This window comes from Rhopalosiphum maidis, chromosome 2 (assembly GCF_003676215.2).
Source record: "Rhopalosiphum maidis isolate BTI-1 chromosome 2, ASM367621v3, whole genome shotgun sequence".
NCBI lineage: Eukaryota > Metazoa > Arthropoda > Insecta > Hemiptera > Aphididae > Rhopalosiphum > Rhopalosiphum maidis.
The window spans coordinates 74,273,889-74,298,421 of record NC_040878.1 but is presented as its reverse complement, the minus strand read 5'-3'; the positions used below and the strand labels follow the sequence as shown (position 1 = coordinate 74,298,421).

Genomic DNA, 24,533 nt, shown 5'->3' with positions numbered 1-24,533 from the left:
ACGTAATATTGGTGTAAAGCAAACCGTTTCGCGATAAACAATTTAAACAGAAAGGAAATTAATGCTTAGACATTAATTGAAAGAAAGACACACTCGTGTACACCACACTTATCAGGAAATTTAGTTCTGGTAACTTTTCAACCCCATCGACTGATTTTTTTTTTTATTTAAATAATTCAAAGCAAACTTTATCTTAACCCGCACTACGATAAATCACCTTTTTTATACATACCCATTATGTGTGTATATATATATATATATATATATATACTATATTATACATACATATGTGCGTGTGTGTGTATAAATATACATATTATACATTCTTATCAACCTGTCATCGCGGAATCCGTTCGTAAGGCCGGATCAATATATTATATGGCCGCGATTGATTCGTAACGGATGTGTACATTTATGTCTTCGGCATTCGGTTTGTATAAGTTTGATCCCGACAATCATTTAGCACCATTACGGGTCACGAATATCGACCATCCTGCATCCTGCGATGGCATATGCGTGTTTCCAGCGTACGTCCCGTTCTAAGTAATAATTATTATATACTATACATCAAGGAACCTAAGTATATTGTTGTGCAATAATATTATCTCCTATATATATATATATATATATAGGTACCTTTCCCTGGGCTCACGACGATTTAATAATTCGCTGTCAATTACAATTAAATTCTAGGCACCGTACAGTAATATTACATCGCATTATAGCCTGAAACCGCGAAATATTTGAAACAACGATGGAAATATAGGCGATAGACGCACACTGCGCATAAATTATGATAATATTAATATAATACTCGTAATATTCGTTATCGACATCAAACAAGCATTACACTGACGTAACGCCACCGCTGATGAAAATATAGTCACGGTTGTTGCAATAACTGCAATATTATATTTATTTTGATTTAGTCATAAAACGTAACATTGATAATATACTCCTGTCAGTGTATGAACCACACAAAAGCTTCTTAAATTCGGTATTATAATATCATTAATGTTAGGTAGGTATGTCACCTACATTAAAACGATATTATAAATCCTGTGTCTACGTTTAACAAATGTACAAACAATTCTCAAATGTTGAGAATACTGCACAACCCCCTTTCTAGATATTTTCTAAATTTTCGACCGCGTATAAGCTTAAACTCTTTAATGTAAAATCGAATATGTCTCCATCGTATTATTTAATCAACTCAACTATCCAAAATATTTCTAAACGCATTTTATTGCGCTTTTTATGAGCTAACGTCTTGTTGGTGTATGTATTATAGACGTATAATATGTTTTAGTATAACTGGTGTACCTTAAATAGTAATCGTTTCTTTTTTTTTCTCTATACGATCTACTCCTCTAATCAACCAACTTTTTGTAAAATCTTCGCCGAAAACTGCACCCTTTTTGACACAATAATTATATCCTATAAAGGTTCAATAATCGACACTGATAACTAAACGATATTTTTAAATAACCTACCATATTATTAGTACACGTAATGGTGCTAGAACTTCAAAATTAATTAAATCAAATCTATACTCTTGAGTTTTTTATTCAAAAATGTTATTTTTAATAATATGCAAATATTTAATCAAAAATTAAACTAATTATGTAGGAATAACATTTGACAAATTTCTTACCTGGTACTCAAATGTACGAAAATAAACAAATGCACTTACCAAAGGTAATAATGTAATATAAATACTAGCTTGTTCCGATTATGTAATTCATCTATAAACTCTCCATACAAACCAAACTAAACATTAACAAGCTCTTTTTCAATCTTACACAGATGTATACTATCAAAACACAAGGTTCTGTCTAAAAATCTAAACATTCCAGTCAAAAACTTTTTGTCTAATCACAAAACGTCCTTTTAAAAACCAAATTATTCTTGTCAATCTTCATATGCTATCCATCTATAAATCGTATCGTCGCGTCTAATACTCTTCAGTCATTCGGGATGGCATAAGTTTTATTGAAATTGTGTCATCATTCTAGTATATTCTTCAACAATTATCCTCGTAATTAAATAATGATTATAGTGCTAACTCAAATAGGTAGATTTGTATGTAATGTTTTCTAATTGAAATATCTATACGAAAAATAGTTTAAGAAGTTTTCTCTAAATAATCTCTATAAAAAGTTCAGTATTGTAATACTATCGTATTGTAAAATGGTTGAAATACTTTTAATTATTAGGCAAGTGCCTCATTTTAGATGTCATGTTTTGCACTGTATCGCTTGAGATACTCATATTTTATGTGTAAAAAACTGCTTATTATTTACGTTATTTTTGTGTTTGGACACCGTAACTATTTTTCTTAATTTATTTTTATTGACTTACATAAGTAAAACACTACATTGGCAAGCTTCTATTTTAAAATAACCAATTCCATAGCAGTTGCAATAAATAGTGAATAATAATACCTAAGTAAATTATGTTTGAGTCAGCGCTAATATATCATTTCATTGAATTGTATTATAATTACACATGTCATATTATTTACCAAAACTAGCTAATTCTTCGACATTGACAAATATTGAATTTCAAGCTTTCCACGCCACGTGACTTCGTTATTCTCAATTCGAACGACCTTATATCCTATTACACAACTGATGAGCTTACGATTTGACCTGGATATAAGTTATGTGATGTCAGTCCCAATCAGGGATTAATTCCCTATCTTAAGTATTAAGATATTATAATTTAGATCTTGTTACTAAAATGTACTATCAAAATTTATAGAAAACCCATCATTTTTAAAGTAGGTACTATAGCCCGTATTACTTATCGTATTGCCATCAATATTGATCTGATTAAATATCATCGAAATTCGGAACATAAAACGAAAGTATAACACATACCTAATAATATATTAATATGAACATAAAAATATTCCTCTCGAATTCAATTTTCTTCTATTTTTATTTTTCGCATGAGGTATGGGTTTACTAGGTCGTATGATAAACGTTTTTCAATATTTATGCCATTAGTGCATATTATAATATTCTTAGTACTTATATTCCTAATACTAACGTTTAAAATAAATACTATTCGTTCATAAAAAAAAAAAAAAACATTTTCCTAGGGTTTTTACGGAATCAAGTTGATTTTAATTCAACTCAGTAGAATAATTCCGTTTGAAATTAGTTATTATTCCGATAAAAATCATTTTTTGTTTTCCATTAATCGTATTTCCGGGCTTTCCGGGCTTTCCGGGCTTTCCAGGTATTCTAATGTTATTATTATATCCGTAAGTGTCATTTCCAGTTTGATTAAGAGGAATGGTTTGACTTTGTTTCTCAAAATTCGGTCCAGCCGTTTACGCTCTACTGGGTTACGATGACACACACATACACGGGCTGTTAAACATATGACCCTCGAATTCAGGACACAGTCAGATAAATACAGTGCATCACAAATACAGTTTGATATTTTAATATAATGTGTTTTCGATGCGAATTTGTATGCAGGTTCACATTCTACCGTTATGATTATATGGAAACGACTGAATTACAATGTTCAAAAACAAATACTCCAAGAAATTTCCAAAATGATAAACATTATTATTTAATATCGAATATATTATGCATTCGGAAAGGAATTGGCCATGATGGGAAATCGTAGAGATCCCGACGGGCCCATCAACCCCAAATAAAAAAAAAGAAGTTACATCGTACTTGCTTTCGATTACTGTCATTTATTAATATAAAAAATAATATTATGTACAATACTTTTTATCGTTTTGTATGTTTTCGAATAATAATATAAGTAATCGGACATTTAAACGCGATATTTTTGCATCAATTTGACAAAGATTTCAAATACATGCTTAATGTAATACTATATCGGTATAATAATAAAATAATAATACAACATAATATATCAAAATGGTTGTACACGTATCTTCATAACAAACTTTCAGTTAAAAACTAAAAATATTTCAGTAATCTATTGCTGGTGATGAAATTTGATATCGTTTCTGAACTTCGACGGACAGTTTTAATAATCCGTCTCCAACTTATATATTTATGCATTTACTTTGACATTCTGTGAAACTTTACATTAATCTACCCACGATAGCGCATCAGCCATTATGAAAGTCACGGTAAAACTATATAGTCATTTAACAGCAGTGCTAATGTTTAATAATATTATATTATATAAAATATAATTAAGATAATTTTGTCATGCCTATACCTAATTCACGTCTTGCTTCTGAAAAGCAATTTACATTATAATTTACATATTAAATCACAAAAAGCATATAGTTATTATCGTGTGTTGTGTGTACTTATTATAATATATTTTATAATTTTATCAATTAATTATAAAAATTATCAATATTTTCCACAGAAGTGTATCGATAGGATGAAAGTTATGCACATTGTTATATTGCAATAAACTACCATCGATACCATGATGAAAATATTCAATGAATCATTGACAATGATCAATAGCATAGTATTAATTAATATTATATTTTATAGAAATTGATAAAATTAATTCTAAATATTTTTTTGAAGACGATTTTAAGACGTGCATTGTAGTCTTAGGTTCTTCTACAAGATAATAATACGTCTTAATACTAACCGACTTTTTTTTCAGAAATATAAGCCTTGCGAATACATTTCATAAATAATACAATTTACTGCAGCTACGTTGACTATGTTTTATGACAAATCAATTGTGTCCCTTATATTTTATTCAGTAATACTTATTTCGTAACGCTGATAGAAATAACAAATCTACCGAGGCACTTTCTTGATAACTAATATTTCTGTGTGATGCATTAGGTGTATTTACACTTCAATCAATTGCTAACAAAAAAAAAAAAAAAAACAATTTTTTAAATACACCATTCAATAATCAGAAAACGTATTTTGTGTGTTTTGAGTTGGTTACAAATCGAAAGTTGTGAATAACGTAAATCGGCATTAAAATTATATTCCAAGATGTGCAAAATATAATGAAATAATACATAGCGATTCCTCGGCTGCTGACTGCGTGTTTCGTTATTAAATATCGATTTGAAATTAATAATATTCTTAGTATGAATACTAAATTAAAAATAAGGGTTGATAAAAAATAGTTTGTAACGTAAAAAATGTGATGTCGTAACAAGGTTTGTACTTATCTTTATACCACTGCTGTGATAATGCGTACATTGGAACGGGTGATAAATTTAGTGCGATTCTAATATCACGCATTTATACTATTTAAAATAGTGTTACTCGGTAGGTAACAATTTAAAACATTGTCTATCTCTGATACGGTGTAGCAGTGACGGACTATTACCAAACGGAGGAATATGATAGGATTTACGTGTAAATAGTATTAGATATGATATTTTGTTTATACCTAGAACAATTTAAGTAATTTAACTCATATATTTAAATAAAATGTTATTGTAATTTATTTTACTTCACTGATTAGCTGGTACGCGGAGCAAGCGATGAAACGAGACTGTTTCGGCACGTTAATATATATAGCAGGCCAGAGGATTATATTATTAAAATTATTATAAATTCTGTTAAGTAATAAAAATACTAAAATATTAATACGATAATAGTATTTCACACAATCACAACAATAGTATTTTTGTTTAATAATACAGTTCTAATAAGGAATAAACATTTCCGTGAAAAATTGAAAACCGAGCTTTTACGGAATGATTGTGAAATATGCTGAAAAAATGGTGTTTTGGTAAAACCGATCATACATATTGAGCTAAAACTCTAAAAGTATTAATTTAAAATTCACCCATATAATATGATTAATAACGATTGGTTATGATATTTTCATAACAAATATCCATTTGGCATATTGACATTTGACGGTAAAACTGAATACATAATTTTACTGGAAACAAGAGTATATACATAATATACTAGTAGAATACTGCGTTTTTATTTTCTATTTTACTGGGCACCCTTTTAAATTTTGAGCAGAACGATGAATATATTGATTTTATAATGATACGTTTTTTTTCTGTGTATATATATAAACTATAAGTAGTCAAAAATAGCCTTGATTATTCATTTTTTTTATTTCTTATTCTGTCTATCCAAAGTTTTGGTATTTTAAAAATAAATTTAAAAAAAAAAACTATGTAAATACCTGAACATTTTTTTTTTGAACGCAAGTAATGTAGTTGTTAAATCATGATACGTCCGTAATGGTAAAAACAATATTCTAGTTCACGCACACAACACAATTTTTTAGTGGCCGTCAAGAATCTTTCCTTTTATGCAAGCCCCATCGTTGTGTAAACCACTTAATTATTGCGTACCACTCAAAACTCTAATGGCCAAATAGTTTTTAAACGTTTTAACACAAATTTGAAGTCGTGTGTTTACATCGGACGTTTCATCATGGTACTGCTGTTGTAGGTATATTATTATATTATTATTTTAGTACGTGACTGAAGGACGGTCACGTTGAAACAACAACTACAAGTGAATCATTAAACCCGAAATACGATTCACCAAACGCATGCTCATCCCCCTTTTGGCCTTTAATTATGAACTTACTTAAATTATGATTTTTAGATACTTAGATTTTTTCATGCCACAGATTGTCTTGTGACAACATATTTCTTTGTTTTTGAATGGAAACCGTTCATTTTTACTCTAAATAATTATTTGATCATTAGAGAATTTGTTTTGTTTTTTTTTTTTTTTTTGAAAATGTTGTTTCTAAATTGAGATAATCGTAATTTGGACAAGTACATTTTTTTAGATTAAATGTTATGAATTAAAATTGGATATAAACTAATTATCAATAAAGAACATATTTTTTCATACTGGTACGGATCAGTAAATTCATAAATGACATAAGCCAAGACTATTCAAATGATAAATAAGCAAAATACTACCATTTTCACTATATTTATCAAAAAATTTATAGTCGTAATTTCATTGTTTAGTGGCAGAATTAATGCTTATATGGATTCATATATATATATACACACATTAAACATATATAAATATATATTGTATAAACCTAACATTAATAATAATTATTAAAATTAAAATAATTTATATAACATTTAATACTTAGTCTAGAAAATATAATGTACTTAATAATACTTAATACTATAATACTCTAACAATTTTTCACAAATTATAAAATGTTGGTTAAAAAATATTTATTACTATAATTTTCAAATCATGTGACCTTTGCGAACCACCTTGTTTAACATATGTATTTATTGAGCAAAGTACTTCAGTAGAACAGTGACTTTCCAATAAATTGACCACCGTATGACCACTGAAATTATAGTACCATCATTCGTGGTAAAGTCTAATTCATTAATTTTTTTATTTTAAACAACGCTTAGTCTATTATTTTCGTTAAAATATTGTTTCAAATACATAAATACTTTTATTTCCTCGTTAGTAAAATATACTTGTAATGATGATAATTTATTTTAGTTTGTAACACTGTGGGCTCCGGGTCAGATTAAATCAACATGCTAGGTATCAAATGTATCATTGTACAATTTACTATTTAGCATATTATATAAAAATACTATCATAATTATTTGTGTCGAGTATTAAGCTTTTTTCGATTTTAAAAATTCAAAGTGTGATTTACATATGCTTTTATAATTTATTGTCTACTGATACTTTTAACGTGTATAATTATAAATCATATTATGTTTGTACACTTCACCAAATCCCGGATTAAGGGGGCAATGGGGCATGGCCCCGGGCCTACAACGGATATCAAAGATTAGTGGGTCCCTGGCGAATAGTACTTTTATTTTTTTATTAAATTAGAAATATTTGGATATAATAATAACAGTATATTTCATGTACAATTGTTTATATAAATAGCATTTTTATTTTTGGATTTAAAAAAGTAAGAAATAAATTCATAAACATAATTTTTTTTTGTCTGAAATATTTTTATTCGTGGGTCTTAAATATTTTGATTATGGTTATGGGCTACTAAAATTAGTTGTTCCCGAGCCCAAAATGTTCTCAATCCGGACTTGACTTTACCTTATTATAAATTAAAAATATAGAAAAACAAATTGACAAAGTGACCCGGCGGAAAATGTACTCATCTTATTAGCATCAATTGATGATTTTATATAAATTGACTCTTAGTACCCTAAGCCTAAGTAATATACACCGTGTTAGTAGTATGCGAAAAACAATATTCCAGCTGTGTGTTGCGCGTACAACGGTAAGATAGAAAAAAATCTACGCGCTACGTCCTCTGGAAATTCCAGACTGGAACATTAACAAAACTTGCCTTGATGTAACTCAATATTGTTATTATACAGAATATACAATAGATAATGTACTTACTTATAAAAATGCGAAACTGTCAAATGTTCTTGATGAACCCTCGTGCAGTGTATACATACTAACACACGATAAAACTGTATAGTCACAGTGCGGTCGGCTACCGTGGTCGAGCATAATAAATCGGAGGCATTCGAATTTGACACGAAAAGAAACGGTTTTTGGAAAAGGGAAAAATACAATCACGAGATGGTGACTTAGATTTTGGCTGTTGGTCGGCATGGCCGTATATGTTGCGTTCCCTTGGTCCCGCGGGAATTCCGTTTTGGGCACTATATATTATACCGGTGCATGGAACCGTTAAATCCTAATGGTATTTTATTTATTTATCGGTCAGCCTACGGTTAATCATCGCAAACTAAACTATACATACGTTACTACATGTAATCATTATTCCCAGGAACGATTTGAGAAGATCGCAGTGCTCGTACAATCGTAAATTTAGCGCCGTGATTTTGCTGAACATTCCGTTATTATGTAGGTATTATAAACATATTATGGCCGTAGTCTGTGATGGCCAAACTATAATGTATAATACTGCAATACATAAACTAATAACCTAACCTAAAAACCATGAGTGTCAAACGTGAAATCGTTGATAAAATATAAATCCTGATGATAAAATGGTCAATAACTTATCTATTTTCTCTGATATATTTGTATTATTAGAATGAATTGACTGATCATCAAATTCGAGTAATAATCATTTTGAAACTTACAATTTTAAAATGGTATTACGGTAATACACTGTTTTGAAATTAACATATTAAAATAATTATACGCGGACTCTTGGATAATATTCAAACTCTTAACTACGACAATAGATTATTCGTATTAAAAGTAACGGGGTATAATGGATTATTTTGAACATAAAATGTGTATTGTAGACACCACATACGAGTACGACGACCTTGTATTATAATTTTAAGTTAATAACAGCCATAAAATAATAAAAATATTGTAATGCGATTATGAAGTATCCAAATATACATAATTTTATGTTAAAAAAAAAAAAATCATAAAGAATGATAATATGTTATCGTTTACGCATCCTCCACATATTTCGTACACCCACGACGTTGGTAATAATCGGTCGCTGCTGTCAGTCTACACACTTGAAACGGTTTACTTCTCTTGTTTGCTGAAATATTTAAGCACGATTTAATTTATTCGTTCACAAAACTCAATAAGTAACTCTATACGTCTCGAATAATTTAAAATTATAATCTATAATAATTGGGATTCGGTCGGGGTAGAATTTTTTTTGGTTAAATACTTTAATATAATAAACACTATTCAAGTATTCTTACGGAACGTTTAGATAAAACGCACTACATTTTCCCACTCGCAGTTTAGTTCAATTTATTGAACTGTTCATTACAAGTAAAAATAATATTTACTATGTAAATTGAAAGAGACAAAGTTAGAGAGGGAGAGAGAGAAAAAAGAATTTAGTTCACAAATATATTTCAAAACAATATGATATTAAAGTCATTCGTTATTTGAACTTTGCAAAATACTATATATCTATTTTTTTTTTATTTTTGGTTATATTAATTAGACTATGAAATTAAAAAAAAAAAGGTTTGATTGTTATTAATTTGTTTTTACCAACAGCGATAGTTAATTATTTATTTGCAAAAAAAAAAAAAAAACAATAATTATTAGTTAAGGTTGCGGAACAATTAAAACAATTATTTTTACAGTCGAGTGTTAATTTTGATTTCAGTTCAATATTGCATTTTTTATTATTGTTTTTTTTTTTTTTATCTGTTATTATTATTTTAGAATTACGATTTGTACCACCAAATGGCGGCGGAATATCAAAATAATAACATTGAAGCTTACCTAACAGTATTTATTAGTTGTAGGATTATAGCTGGTTTAGTAGTAATTTTTAATCGTGTTATTGTAACTGATAAAATAAATATGTTGTTTTAGGATTCACAGCACCTAATGGATAATTTAACACCATCGTAATATTATTATTCTCTCCGTGGTCGGTTAGAATATTATCGTCAACAATGTGTTGATGAGTTATAAATTCGTTTTCTATTCTACGACGAATCCGTCGATATCATTTAATATCTTGTTATACTTGTGTCTTATACCTATAGCTGGGTAGTTTGCCGTCTCGTCACTGTTACACAACTTACATTATCATACGGTATTGCAGCAAACCAACCGTGATGGGATTCTAAAACTTCTCTAAATTATCTTCCGGAGAACTTAACGGAGCGTCCAAAGTTGTGATGCTCCTTTCGAATTCGTTTATGCACCGAAATCCGCGCACACTGTTAATATTTCAATACGAAAATCGCACGGGTAAAACAATATCATCGAGACAAGCCAACCACTCTGCAGTCAACGTGTGTTTTATTTGATACCCATATTTGTCATATTTTCCCATATTAATATACTAAAACAGTAAAATGGTAATATGCTGATAAGTATGGTGTACATAATTATATTATGGTGCACGCGAGACTAAAAACAAATATTGCAGTGCAATAAAAACGATTTTTAGTGCTATTATTGTGTTAACAATAGTTTGGTGTTTGGATAGAGGTATGAGGTGTGTATCTACGTACTGTGAATCTCTTTGTGTTGCAACGCGTCAATTTGATTCGCAATTACAAGTTTAGACTTTAGTTCATAACTCAATGTCAAACATACGAAATAGGTATTGAAAGTAAAACTTAAAATTTCATTTTACCCGTATTGATCGCAAATCCACGTCCCACGTACACATAGGTACAACATAGTATTACATATTATATGATATTAATATTAATTAATAGATTCACGACAATTGAGCGCTACGAAAATTAAGAGCTGAGACAATTGAGCGCAATATAAATCTTAGGTTAGGTAATAATTTTAAAAAATAAACACAAAAAATAAGTCATAATATATGGTTAATAATTATACATATCAGTCAAAACACAATATCAAATAAAAAAATTATAATAATAATTTAAAAAAATAAAAATAAAAAATTGTATGGTTAATAATACATATTACAAGTATACAAATACATATTATACAAATTAAAACATTAAATATTTTGAGCAATACCTTTTAAAAACTGTTCAGTTGACCTTAAATTAAATTATTCACAAATATTTTTTATTTTTATCCTGAATTTTTGTATTTTTTTTTTTTTTTTTGGTTTTGGATCATTACCTGCAATAAACTGGTGAATTCTCACGCGATTCAACTTTTCTTCTTTTTTTATAGCGTCGATAAATTTCCAAATTGATGGATGAACTGCATTTAAAATTGATTTGAATGAATTATGCCACCCTTCAATAGCATTGTTGGTCCTTGGTATGTCATTTTTAATCAAACCATAACAGTTCCATAATTTTATTGAAAACTTTGGGGATCTCCATTGCCTGTTACGACTAATACGACCTATCCATGTGTCTTCAAAATAGTCTAAGAGAGGTGTCAATATTGTTTCATGTTCTTTATAAAAATCATAAAATAAATATATAATAAAATAATAATAATAAAATTTGAATATATAATATATATATATATATATATATATATATATTATGTAGATACGTATAAACTATAAAGTAACACGTTACTACCATACATTATATATATATATATATATTATACAGCGGTATAATTAATAATCTCATAAAAATTAATATTAAATTTATATTATATTTACCTGTAAAGACACTGCACCTAAAACTGCTTGAGTACTAAGTTTAGTATGTTTTGCCGTTGTTTTTAAAAATTACATTGCTTTTCTGGCTTCAATTTTTGCAATATCAGGTGTACGATTGTGCTCTTTTTCACTTTCATTAATAATTTGATCATCCTTCAAATTAATACGACCACGACATTTTTTCGTATTGCATTCGATACATCATCAACTAATGTTTTTGTCAAATCTATATAAATATCCGTTATAGCACAGAAGGTCTCGACCTTTTTCACTTTTAATGATTTCCATTTTATTATTAAAATTATGATTTAAAAAAATTAAAATGTTAAATACAATAAATTGAGCAGTGTTCAGTATATGCGTGTGAAAATATAGAAAAGTTATCCAGCTATAAGAACCTACATCTACTGCTGCGTTATCGTCGTTGGAATTTTATTCTAATAAAAATGATTTAATAACACCGCGCGTACCGATACGATACGAACGATGCGGCAAATAAGCAATAACGGTATCTGATTATCATCAAACATAAAGATTATCTGACGGGTAGTTATATAGGTATTCGCAGACACTGCGAACGAATTCATTTCTAATTTCGTCATTTCGTATACAGCAGTTTTGCACTTAATACAGTGAACTTTTATGAACTTTCACTCAGTTCAGTATAATATTATATAGCGCTCATTTGTCTCAGCGCTTGATTGTCGCAGCGCCCAAATTTCGCCGCGCTCAATTGTCGGGATACCGATATTAATACGTTATGATTTTTTTGTTTTTTTCTTTTAAGAAGTTTTTTCTTATATTTTTATGTTATGTTGTAGACTGCGATAACAGTTTTAATGAAATTAATATAGAAAGCGTTTTTTATTTAAAAAAAAAAAAAAACAACAACAACAACAACAACACCAATAATACAATTAAACATAGGTAGATTTCAAAGGCTTAAAATGCGATACGATGCGCCTTTTGTATATTTATTCATATTTTTATTTAATACTTGACCTACATCAACAACAATAAAACAATAACTACAACTTAGCAGACATGTTGCGTGTAAATAATTCGGTTTAATTAAATAAAGGTTTACTCATTATATATATATATATATATATATATCACTTAAAATCCTAGAAAACTTTCTTTGCAAATGTAGGACAATTATTTATTATGTTCAATATTTTATGAAAGTGGTATAGTAAATAAATAAATTAAAATTATATGAATTTTGTATCGAACATTTAAAGTTCAAACTTGTGTAGCGCAAGGCTATGATCAATATCTTTTAGTTCTTACATTATCGTGATATCGAGTTTATTACCGAAAACGATTATAATATACGATATACCCACCTACATTATGTAGGCGATTGTGGTACTGCCCACATAAAATAAACAAAAACATTCATAATGTTTACACTGTCAAATAGGTTTTTAATTCTACTTTCATTTCAATTGAAGATACAACCGTGCTGATATAGAAAATAAAAATCAAACTTATAAGTGTCTATAACTTTTAGGGAAGGTCCGGCCCACGTGTCATATACACATGAAGTCATCGTTATAACGATATATACACTAACTTGCATTTTAAATACGGTCGAATGAATTGAGTAGTTCAAACATAATATATAATATTATGCGATTGGAATTCAAATATGTGAAAAAAATGTCATAGGAGAAGAATTATTATAACCTCTAAGGGACTAAGACTAAGTATTATTTGCTAGTTGATTTCTGTTGTTTTCACACGTTATTGCATTAGATACTAAATTAGGTATATTAAAAATGATTTTATATTGCTTATACAATCACCAATTTGACACAAGCAACACTAAAAAAATTCGTAATTCATTTTTAAAATAAATGGCCCACCTTAGTAAGCTTATGTCTAGTAACGTCGCAAACATCATTATATAGTGTGACTTATAGCTATTCCGTGCAGATTATAATTTTTATTTTTGAGATAGCTATTTTATATTTAGTACTAAGAAAAAAAAAACCAACATAGTAATAATGGGAAAAATGAAAATCGTAACTACTCTTATTAGTAGCTATCATTGTGCGTATGCTTTTGTTGAGCAATGCTTTACTGCATGTCGTCCGAATCGTATGGTAGTCCAATTATATAATAATTCGTCCAGCAATCGTCAGCAGACCAGGCACAAATGAGCTGAGTCTGACGGCGTACGATTCACAGCCTTTGTCGCATTTCACCGGAAAATATCCGATTGCAAAAAGGAAAAGCGCATAAAAACAAACAAATAAATAAAACTTAAACGACTAAATAGTTTTTATTTATTTTTATTTTTTTTTTACATTTTCGAGTATCCACTTCTCTTTTTTTTCGCTACTCGAAAAACTCGACTGTAAGTCTGTAACTCTCTGCGCGTGTGTTTATGTAATGACATATCATACATGATACCTGCAGCATATATATATATATATATATATATATATAATAAATAAATATATATATATGTGTGTGCGTGTGTGTGTATTATGTAATATATAACGCGAGTTTGCGCTCCATTATAATGACGTCATTTTCCTAATGTTTTTGTCGTTTGAAACTGTGCGCACGATTTCAGAAACTTATAGCAATGCACAGCACCTGATGTACCCTCTGGAAATGGGTTTCCGAGACCGATCGAACAAACATAAATGGGGAAAACATACTGATTTATGAAACGCGCTTATTGAAAATAATATAATACAAACATTATTTTTATATTTACCGCGGGTAAACACGGTTACGCGATCTTATTTCCAATTCGGTTTACTGCAACAGCGTTCTTTATATACGCGCGTGTATATATTATTATCGTGTTATTATTTTGTACAGACAAATTAATTTAAATTCGTGCAACGTAAACCAATTATTATTATTATCATCATCATGATATGAATAATATGAATAATCTATCCATAGCATAATACATAACAACCAATTATAACTATAATAGTACGTGTACGGTCTTACAAAATATATTATTTCTAACGACAGAATTTCGTTAATATTGTAAAGACGTGCTGCATTATAAAATATGTAACAGTAAACGTAGTAGCGCTCGAAAAAAAACGAAAAATATGTACCAACATAATATTATAATTCTATATGAATTTTAATACTACGGCGAATATGTAATCGTCGTGCATACGTAATTCTCGGGGAACGGGAAACGGAGTTTTACAACTCGTAGCGCCTATACATACTCGTGTATATTATAAGGTATCTACCTAAAGGTTTTATTACTCAATTCAGTAGCCATTATTTTCAATTTGATTTAAACATACGGGCAGAGGAGTGAAAAGTTTTAGCCTCTAACCTCGAGGATTTACTCGAGAGACTAATTCGAGTGGAAACCGGCTGTGCTAAATTATGGGGTACTTAGACATTCTAATATCGTATTGTATACACACATCCAAAATTAAACTTCACATTAAAACATAATATCGCGTATTTAAATTATGATGCATGATGTAAAGTGGCAATGTTTATCATCGAGCTAGCAAGTTATCGTGAGATTAAAACCGATTTTCCGTTGTATTGTTCACTATTATTATTATTATTATTATTATTATTATTATTATTATTATTATTATATCATATTTATAATACGATTTCGAACCGTTACGCGTACGCATATAAAACACAACGCTATTAATGGCACCCGACCGTGATCCAAGTGCTTAACCTTTAATATCAACACATGTATAGGAAATCGTATAACGCTTAACAATAGTTGTATTTTAAAAAGACTCTTTAAGTCTTTAGGTGTTCCTGTTAACAAAAAACAACGTATAATTTTTATAGTTATCCCGTGGTCTGTACAGAACAAGCCGATTCGTGGTGACTCTGGCCAACTACTCTGAACAAGAATATTATATTATATAAAACAACCTTCTATACGGATTGCTGACTTCTTTGATCGACTAAAAGAAAATCGTAATATTATGGACATTTAAAGCTAGGTGGTGCTAAGGCACGATAAGTCTAAAATTAAAATTTATTGTCAGAAACAATATATTATGAATAATTATTAAAACACGCAATATAATGGTAAAGTCATATTATGTAGGTACTTGCAGCTAGTTAAAATATAAAGAACATCACTATAAACTATTTCATCGCACAAACGGTACTATAGAAACGCCTTTGTACCTACGTCCGATATTATTTAAACCAATGATCAATGATTGTTATAATTCTTGTTTAAAATTCTACAGCAATTATGAGAACGGCTAAAATGCAATTATAGATGCAATTAAATGTGATTGACATGCAACACGTCGTTCGTTTTTGGTTATTGTAAATTTTTAAAATATCAAACAACAGTTGTTATTCGAAAGGCTACATTATCAAGTGATTTGAAAAAAATGTATAATTTCAATAATAATACAATATCATACGTTTAAATGTTTAAAAAAATACAGGATTTTCTTGATAAAAAAAAAAAAAAAACCAACAAAAATTAAAAATAAACTGTATTCCGTAATGATGTTCTATATCAACAATATACTTAAATAAATGTATGTATAGATATCTGAATAATATATAAAATATAGTTTATGCATCTTAATTTATTCTGCTAGATAAATATGGGTTATTTTATTTGGATCGATGAACACGTGAAAATTAATATCCTTTTTTTGTTTTAGTTTTTAACGAAGTGTACAAGTTATATTTGGAAAGTTTACTTCAAAATGTTTAAAAAAAAGTTCAAACTCGAAAAGTTGAATTTATTGAAAAACAATTAATATATTAAACAGTTATGTATATATTAAAATGAAAAAAAATATATATTACCATTGGACGTAGTCAGATACTTTTGAAGTTAAATAAATGTAAAAAAACATGACGTCTTGTATGGGTACTCTTGTTATACTCTTGTTCCGTGATTTTTTTTAAAGGACGTATAATATACTTTAACATAGGAACATTCGCATGAAATAATAATATAATTACTGCAACATAAAAAAAAAAAAATAATAATAAATAAATAAATAAATAATGTACATTACATTTGATTGTTTTTTTTTTCGAAAAAAGACATATTTATTTATTTTTTACGTTTGCGTTGGTTGAAATATAAATAAAGCATAAAAAAATGGTTATATTTTGCCACCTTTTCTTATTTAATAAACTATAATAGCGATATTCTTTTCAAATATAATTTTACGTATACATAAACTCAGTTTCCCAGAATGATTGCTAATTCAAGCGTATTATTATTTATTTTTTTTACCTCTTGAGCCTCGCCACGTACAATTGTGTACAAAAACCAATTTACTACAGCACGAAATACGCCCAAAACTTTTTTTGATATTGCTATTTATATTCTATTTAAAATTCTATCGATTGGCTAATTATAATTATACTAAATTTTAAATAAGATACGTACTTTTGTTTTAACTTATATGTAAACTCAATCACTACCGTAAATACATAATATAATATATGATAACATTTTAAATGGGAAAACTGTTACTGTTAACTGTATAATACAGTGATCGGCAACGTTTTTGGACTCCCGGACACATTGACGAATTAAAAAGAATTCACGGGCCGGCCAAAAATAAATATAATAATATTCTTAAATTATTTACTATGAAAAAAAAACTGTCTAAAACTTTAAAATAATGAAATGTATAAAAAAAAATTCGTCTTTCTAAAATTTAAAGCGGACTATATACAATGTACATAGTATTCGATAATTGATTTTTAATAACTCATGTCAATAATAATATTATGGTACCAATTTCCTTAATAAAAAAAAACCTATTTAATTTATATGACAAATTCATACTATACATGGTAAGTACTAAGTACTCTCATAATGATACAATATATAAATATATATTATTATTAAATAATAATGATAATTTAATAATAGTGTAAAGATTTTTATTAAATTTTAAGGCCAGTTCAACCTTGACAATGTAAAACCGAATTATATAATGTGTAATACCTATGTAAACAATTGTATAGTCTTTGTAAATATTACGCTCTTGACGAGAATTTAGGCGAGAGAATTCCTACTGAATGCTTAGAATAAAATCTATTCAGTCGGTGGGGTGAGAAGTAAAAATTATTAGGAATCATTTTTATACATAATATAAAATATTAGCTGTAAATAAGTCTAAAAGTAAATATAATATCGTCAGTGATCGATTTCCATTATTTTCATCGTATACAAACAAAGTAATATATAAAACACAATCATTGAGTACCAATCCAATACTACGGTGTACTCTTATTGTAGCAAATCGAATATGATATAAAACATAAAAATTAGAAAAATAAATTGGAATTATAGTCTTTAAAATAATTTGACGATTCGATATTAATATATTTAATTACATTTTAATATACCAGGTGATTAATTTATCGTAAAATACTTATAGTTTCAAAAATAATATTTTTTTATCGTTTAAATGGCTTATTGCAGTTTTCACATCATCGTTTCCGCTACATTTGGATGGATGGTTACAATATTTTTATGTATGACCATAATTTTGGCATCTTAGGCATTGCACACCAATTCTTTACGAACGCGAGGTTCGTTGATTTTTGTTTTTGAATAATAAATATAATTGATGGAATCAACATTAAATATATCACGATTATTAGAAACAGGTTCAAGATTCACAAATAACAGTGGTAATTTTTGTTTTGAAGTATATTTTTGGAGTTAATTAGTTATAATATGTTTTTAATATTTATTTATTTAAACTGAGTTCTTCTATAGTTACGTTTTTATATTTTGTATTTCGGTAGAGTGATGTAGATTTCTGATAACGATTTTAAATTATCTTTCTTGTTTAATTTGTTACGTGTGAAACTGGACTTTACTGTCTTGTAAGAATTCGACGATTGGTCTGTAGACATTCGGCGTAGATTAGTGGATAGTTTGGTTCTTTTTAAAGAGCTTTTGCAGATGAATTGGTCATCATAATTTATACGTTTTTTTTTTTTTAATTTATTACATCGGTTGTGTATTACTCAATATTAGTGATAGAATCTGATGAATCGATAATAAATTATGACGATCCAGCTTCTATAGTTTCTTTCTCAATTATCAGTGAATTGAAATTATAACGCAGCGATTTGTTGAAGATAATGTTTTTTTTTTTATTATTATTTTGATAGGGGAGACCGTAGTAACGAGGAAAATTCTTTTATTGTATAGAGTATAGAACTCGATTCATTAGTTATATTATGATCAGTTTTAATGGGTTGGAGAATTATTAATACTATTTTGACCACTAGCTCTGTATATGTGTTTTCTGAATAACCGGAGGAGATATTGTTGATGTGTTACGAGTGTTATTTGATAATGCGATAAATCTTTCGGCGTATATGCATTTTGGTTGAGATAAAACTACGGTGAGGAAGCGGCGCCTCGGTTTTAATAATAAATAAAGAAAACAATTAAATATATTTTTGATTTGGCAGTTGTGAAGGAACATCAGGTCCGATTGAAATGGCCAAAGTAGTAAATGATAGTTTGAAAATACGTAAAAGTTTTGACACCGAAACGAAAAACAAACGAAGTATATTATAACCTGTACACGGAATAAAGTACACGGAACACCGTGATATCAATGTTGCACAATCGGCATACATGGCGACAACCATAATGTAGGAATACCTACATTAGACGAAAAATTCACACGAATAATGTTTTTAAATTGTAACAAAATGATTAACAACGTTAACTATCGTTAAAATATTTTTTGAGTTTTTATTGTGTGTATGAACTATTTATGAGGAACATTGTATTAAATTTTCATTTTCATACCTTAGCTATACAAATTTAAAAATGTTTACATTTTTTACTACAAAATACTTTCATGTATTTTGTACATTTTCATGATTTTTACGAATTCGATAAAAATTTGAACTTCAAATTCCTATAAATGAAATTGTGTCTATGTATTTTTATAATTTTTATATAAATATAATAATAAGTCATGTGAGATCTTTAGTTAAATTTTCAAAAAATTTAACCGTGCGATTCATTTTTTATTGACATTTATAAAAAAAATTCAAAGATTTCTCATGTTTACCTGTAAATAACTCAAAATATATTTTAAAAACTACATGATGTATAGAAAATTATAAAATACAAAATGGTAAACATTTTAAGTATCTACAGTTCTTTTATTTTTTAATTGTAATAAATAAAGAAATAAATTTTGCCAATAACTGGTTTAGCGTAAAAAACTTTGTTTTATTCACATATATTTTTTTTCCCCGATTTATCAATTTATTAACGAAAATACTGGAAAAATATTATTTTTAAGTCCTTAAAGTACCAACCAAACTCAATTTCCTATCAGAAACCACTTCCAAAGTTTAAAATCGAAGCATTATTGTAAAATCAATACATTCATCGATCCGCTCAAAATCTAAAAAGGATGTTCTCATTTGAAAAAAGTATGAATTAGTATAACCATATTATAGAACATGATAATTCTTACTTAGTAAACAAAAAAATCTGTATTTTAAAATATTGCATTTATGAATATCAGATATCTACTTGAAAATTCTAGATAATAGAATTAAAATAATTGAATTTTTAAAATATAAAGGACGGTATACTTCATGAGACATTTTGTGTATTATAGTTATTGAAATTGTAGTATTGGTCACACGAATTCTTTGATACGAGAATGCTTATTTCGTGGGTATAACACACCAAATATATGAAAGAAAGTCTGTTGACAAGTAAACATTTTTGGATCGCGCTATGTTTCATTACTCGCGGAACTGATGGAAAAAAGGTCATCGTGGTGTCGACCAGCTTTTTAATTAATTTTTACACCCGAGCGGCGTACGCCTTTTAATTTAAAAAAATAAATTTAGCACGTGCATCTTTTAATTGTTATTATGATAATTTAAAAAGTGCAATTCCATATCTAAAAAGGATAGGTCACATATATAATAAATGTATAATTGTACCTTTATAAATGCCGCGACTGGATTCTTCTCACCACGCAATCGGCGTATTATGGCTGACAGGTAGCAGATAGGTATGTAAGTTGAAATTAAATGTATCCGCTTAGAAGCGTTAAGTCATTGAGTGCTATAAATTAATGATGTATATAAATACTATTTTTTCTACAGAACTTATTATCACAGTAAATAAAATTATAAATTACTTTATTTCAAGTTTCGTAGGGTCTAATAACCTTGAAGGTACTAAGAATGTATATTATGATTTACGAATTATTCAATTATTAAGTTATAATATGACATGTATTATTTTTAAAACTGTTTATTTTTTCTGTGACATCCAACGTCAGCATATATATTCGCTGTTGACACAATTCGCATTTTTTCATTTTATCATAAATATTATGACATTGCAGGGTGATAGCTTTTCAGGTTTCTCATATAAATTTTGTTTAAAAATAATTACTATTAAAAATAACATTAAAAAAAAAACGTTCCGTATTTTAATGAATAACTTTAGATAATTGAAATATTTAAAATATAATAATAATTTTAGCATTTAGTAGACATATGTTTTTCGACATATTTTAAATATTTTAATTTCTTGACCTTTTTAATTTAATTTTAAATTGATATATAATAAAATCGTTTTTTGTGTAAAATATTATTGAAAATGTAATTCGAGGTTTCTTATAAGTTGTGGAAGTTGTGGTTTATACCCTAAGAGTTATTTTTTCATTGTAGTATTGTAACAATATTAACAAAATATTATTTTTTATTTATTAATCGATGGTTATAAAACACTTTTTAATTTAAAATACATAATAATTACATGATACTAACTTGAATATACATTTCTGTTCAAGTCAGTGCTTAAAAACATGTCTGGTTTTTATGCTAAAAATAAAAATAAGACGTCACATTTTGGCCTTCTTAAATTTACGGCCCGTGGCTAAACTTTCCCTAACCTCCGTCCCTTAATCAAGTCCTGGGCACACTTACCATACACCAAAGCTAATTACTTAGTTTTTATATTATATATACTATCACATAGTTTATTTTAGCTGGTAAGATAAATCTTTTTTTGTTGATCCATTTTCCAAATTTCAAGATAATTTTTTAGGTATAAAATTGTTTGTGCAGAAATTACCTAAAACTGCAAGATGGATTTTGTTTATTGTTAAATTGTTTGGATTGAATAGAAGTTAATTTGCGATTTACAAACTAAAAACGTTTTTTTCTTTTCTGTGAACATAAAAATCATTAACGTTTGATTTATATTTTAATACTAATATTTAAGTTGAGCTTAAAAATAGTGGATCGGATTAATTTTTCATTGAGTGCTTATAGGTAGAGCTTATAATATACGTTTGTATATTGACAGGCATATATACGCAAACCCTTTCGGACTATTTTGCATAAAATAATGTATTAGCTACGACCCCGGTCCACGGGACTACACACTGAGTATTACCCAGACAAATTATATGTTTCAATTTCAACGGAATACTGTGTATAAAACGTAATATTTATTTGAAATTATTATTGGTGACCCTTAATGAAAAATAAACCTTTTGATAGGTATATTTTAAATATAGTATACGCACTATACGTATTGGACTCGATGGATAGAGTGCGTGGTTATATAACACGATATACCTACTTAATAGTTAATATTATTATAGAGCTGAAAACTATGTAAAAGAATGTTTTCCAAAACGTTAATAGTTTTTTAAAATTATGGATGTTTTACTATAAATCAATCGCAAAGTACAATGCACACAAGTTCATATTGTGTGGGAACTAATGAGACTTATATTGGAAATTTGACATCGGCAAAGCTCATAATATTTTATTATTTATAACGATTATATCATACCTATACGATATTATATATGTATTATGACATATTCAATACGTTTTGTTTTTGTACACTCCCGTGACATATATAATATATTATATATATATATATATATATTTCATATTGTTTTCGTTATTTAAAATACTACTATGAAAAATAAACGCAGCCAATTTGTTATCTGTAACTGTAGGTTGTAACATATCTATATGTTTCATTGGGCACGCTATAAAAAAAGCCCGTGATATGATTATGATAATTAAATGAAAACCAAACGATGAGTAAATATAAAAGCTTAAAAAAATCGTTTTATTGGAAAATGCTCTATTTGATTTTACCCGTATAATTACTTTTAATTAATTATTATTGTACTTGCATACATTTATTTACGTTTTGTTTTGTTTTGTTTATTTTTTTTTAACGGCTTGACAATTAGTGAACGACAACAGGTTTTGATTGAATTCACTAAATTTACAAATTGAAATTAGTCGGTTCGATAATATACGCACACAACCATTATGGATATAAATTTATAACGTCAATATTTAATAGGTGCATATGCCATATCCACAGGGTAAATGTTTAAACTTCAAATATATATTATACAAATTACATCAAATATATTATGTATTTTCGATATTTATAAAATATAAAGATTTATATAAAAAACTAACGAGGGATTTTGTATTGAATAGTTTTAACTTTTTAAACGATAAACAAACGCGTTATTAACAAAAATAAAAGTTAAAAATTTAAAATGTCTATTAAATAGCTCAAGTACCAAAATATTTAAAAAAATATAGTCTAGAAAATAATGATATAAATATTAAATAGATAAGTATTTATGATTATTCCTTTAAAATTACAATATAAGAACTATTTATTTTTTTTTAAATATTTTTATGTTGCAAAAATATTTTCGTCACTTCGATAATTTTATTATTTATTGTTAAATTAAATAGGTTCGTTTCGCCATAGAAAACCACTTGTTATTTGAAAATATGGTCTTTAAATATTATATTGTTTAAAAACTTTGGGAATTAGAAATGTATTATTAAACATTATTATGTTGTGGGTGTCTCTATCACCCTGTATACATATTTAAATTCAAATATAGGAGTCAAATAACAAAAGTACATTTTTTTAAATATCCTAGGATTTCTTTTATTCAATATGTGCATACAAAACTTGGATAAACATTCTAGTCCTAAGTTAAAAAAAAAAAAACTGTAACATCCACGAATAAGTACTAAAATATTTGAAATTATAGTCATTAGGTAGAGTTTTAAAAGTTATTGAAAGTCGTTTTTCCTATAGCCTATGAATCAATTTCCAATGACGTCGGAGAGGCACCGTTTTACGTCGCCTCTAATTTTGTACTTGTGTACACAAATAACACACAAATGCGTATGTACGCGACTGGTTAATTGAGTAGAATCACGCATGCGCAATAATCATAGTGAGGCACGTTTTGTCGTCGCCTCTACGTATAGAAAATAGATTTACTATTATAGCCAGCCCGCAGCCACGGCTAAGGGCACTGCGGCAGTGCGATATGTTCAACAAAAAAATAATCAATCAATTTTTATTGTTGTAATATATATGTACATATGTATTTCGTACTGTTTAATTTTTGTTATTATAGGGGGGGGGGGGTTATACATAATTCGCCTCACTAAAAAAATACAACCAA

General features: G+C 27.9%; 1 protein-coding gene across 1 annotated transcript in view; it reads left to right on the top strand.

Moving 5' to 3' along the window:
• LOC113553628 (lachesin-like) overlaps positions 1-24,533 on the top strand; it is a 116,120-nt gene that overhangs the window by 89,330 nt on the left and 2,257 nt on the right. The window lies entirely within an intron of this gene.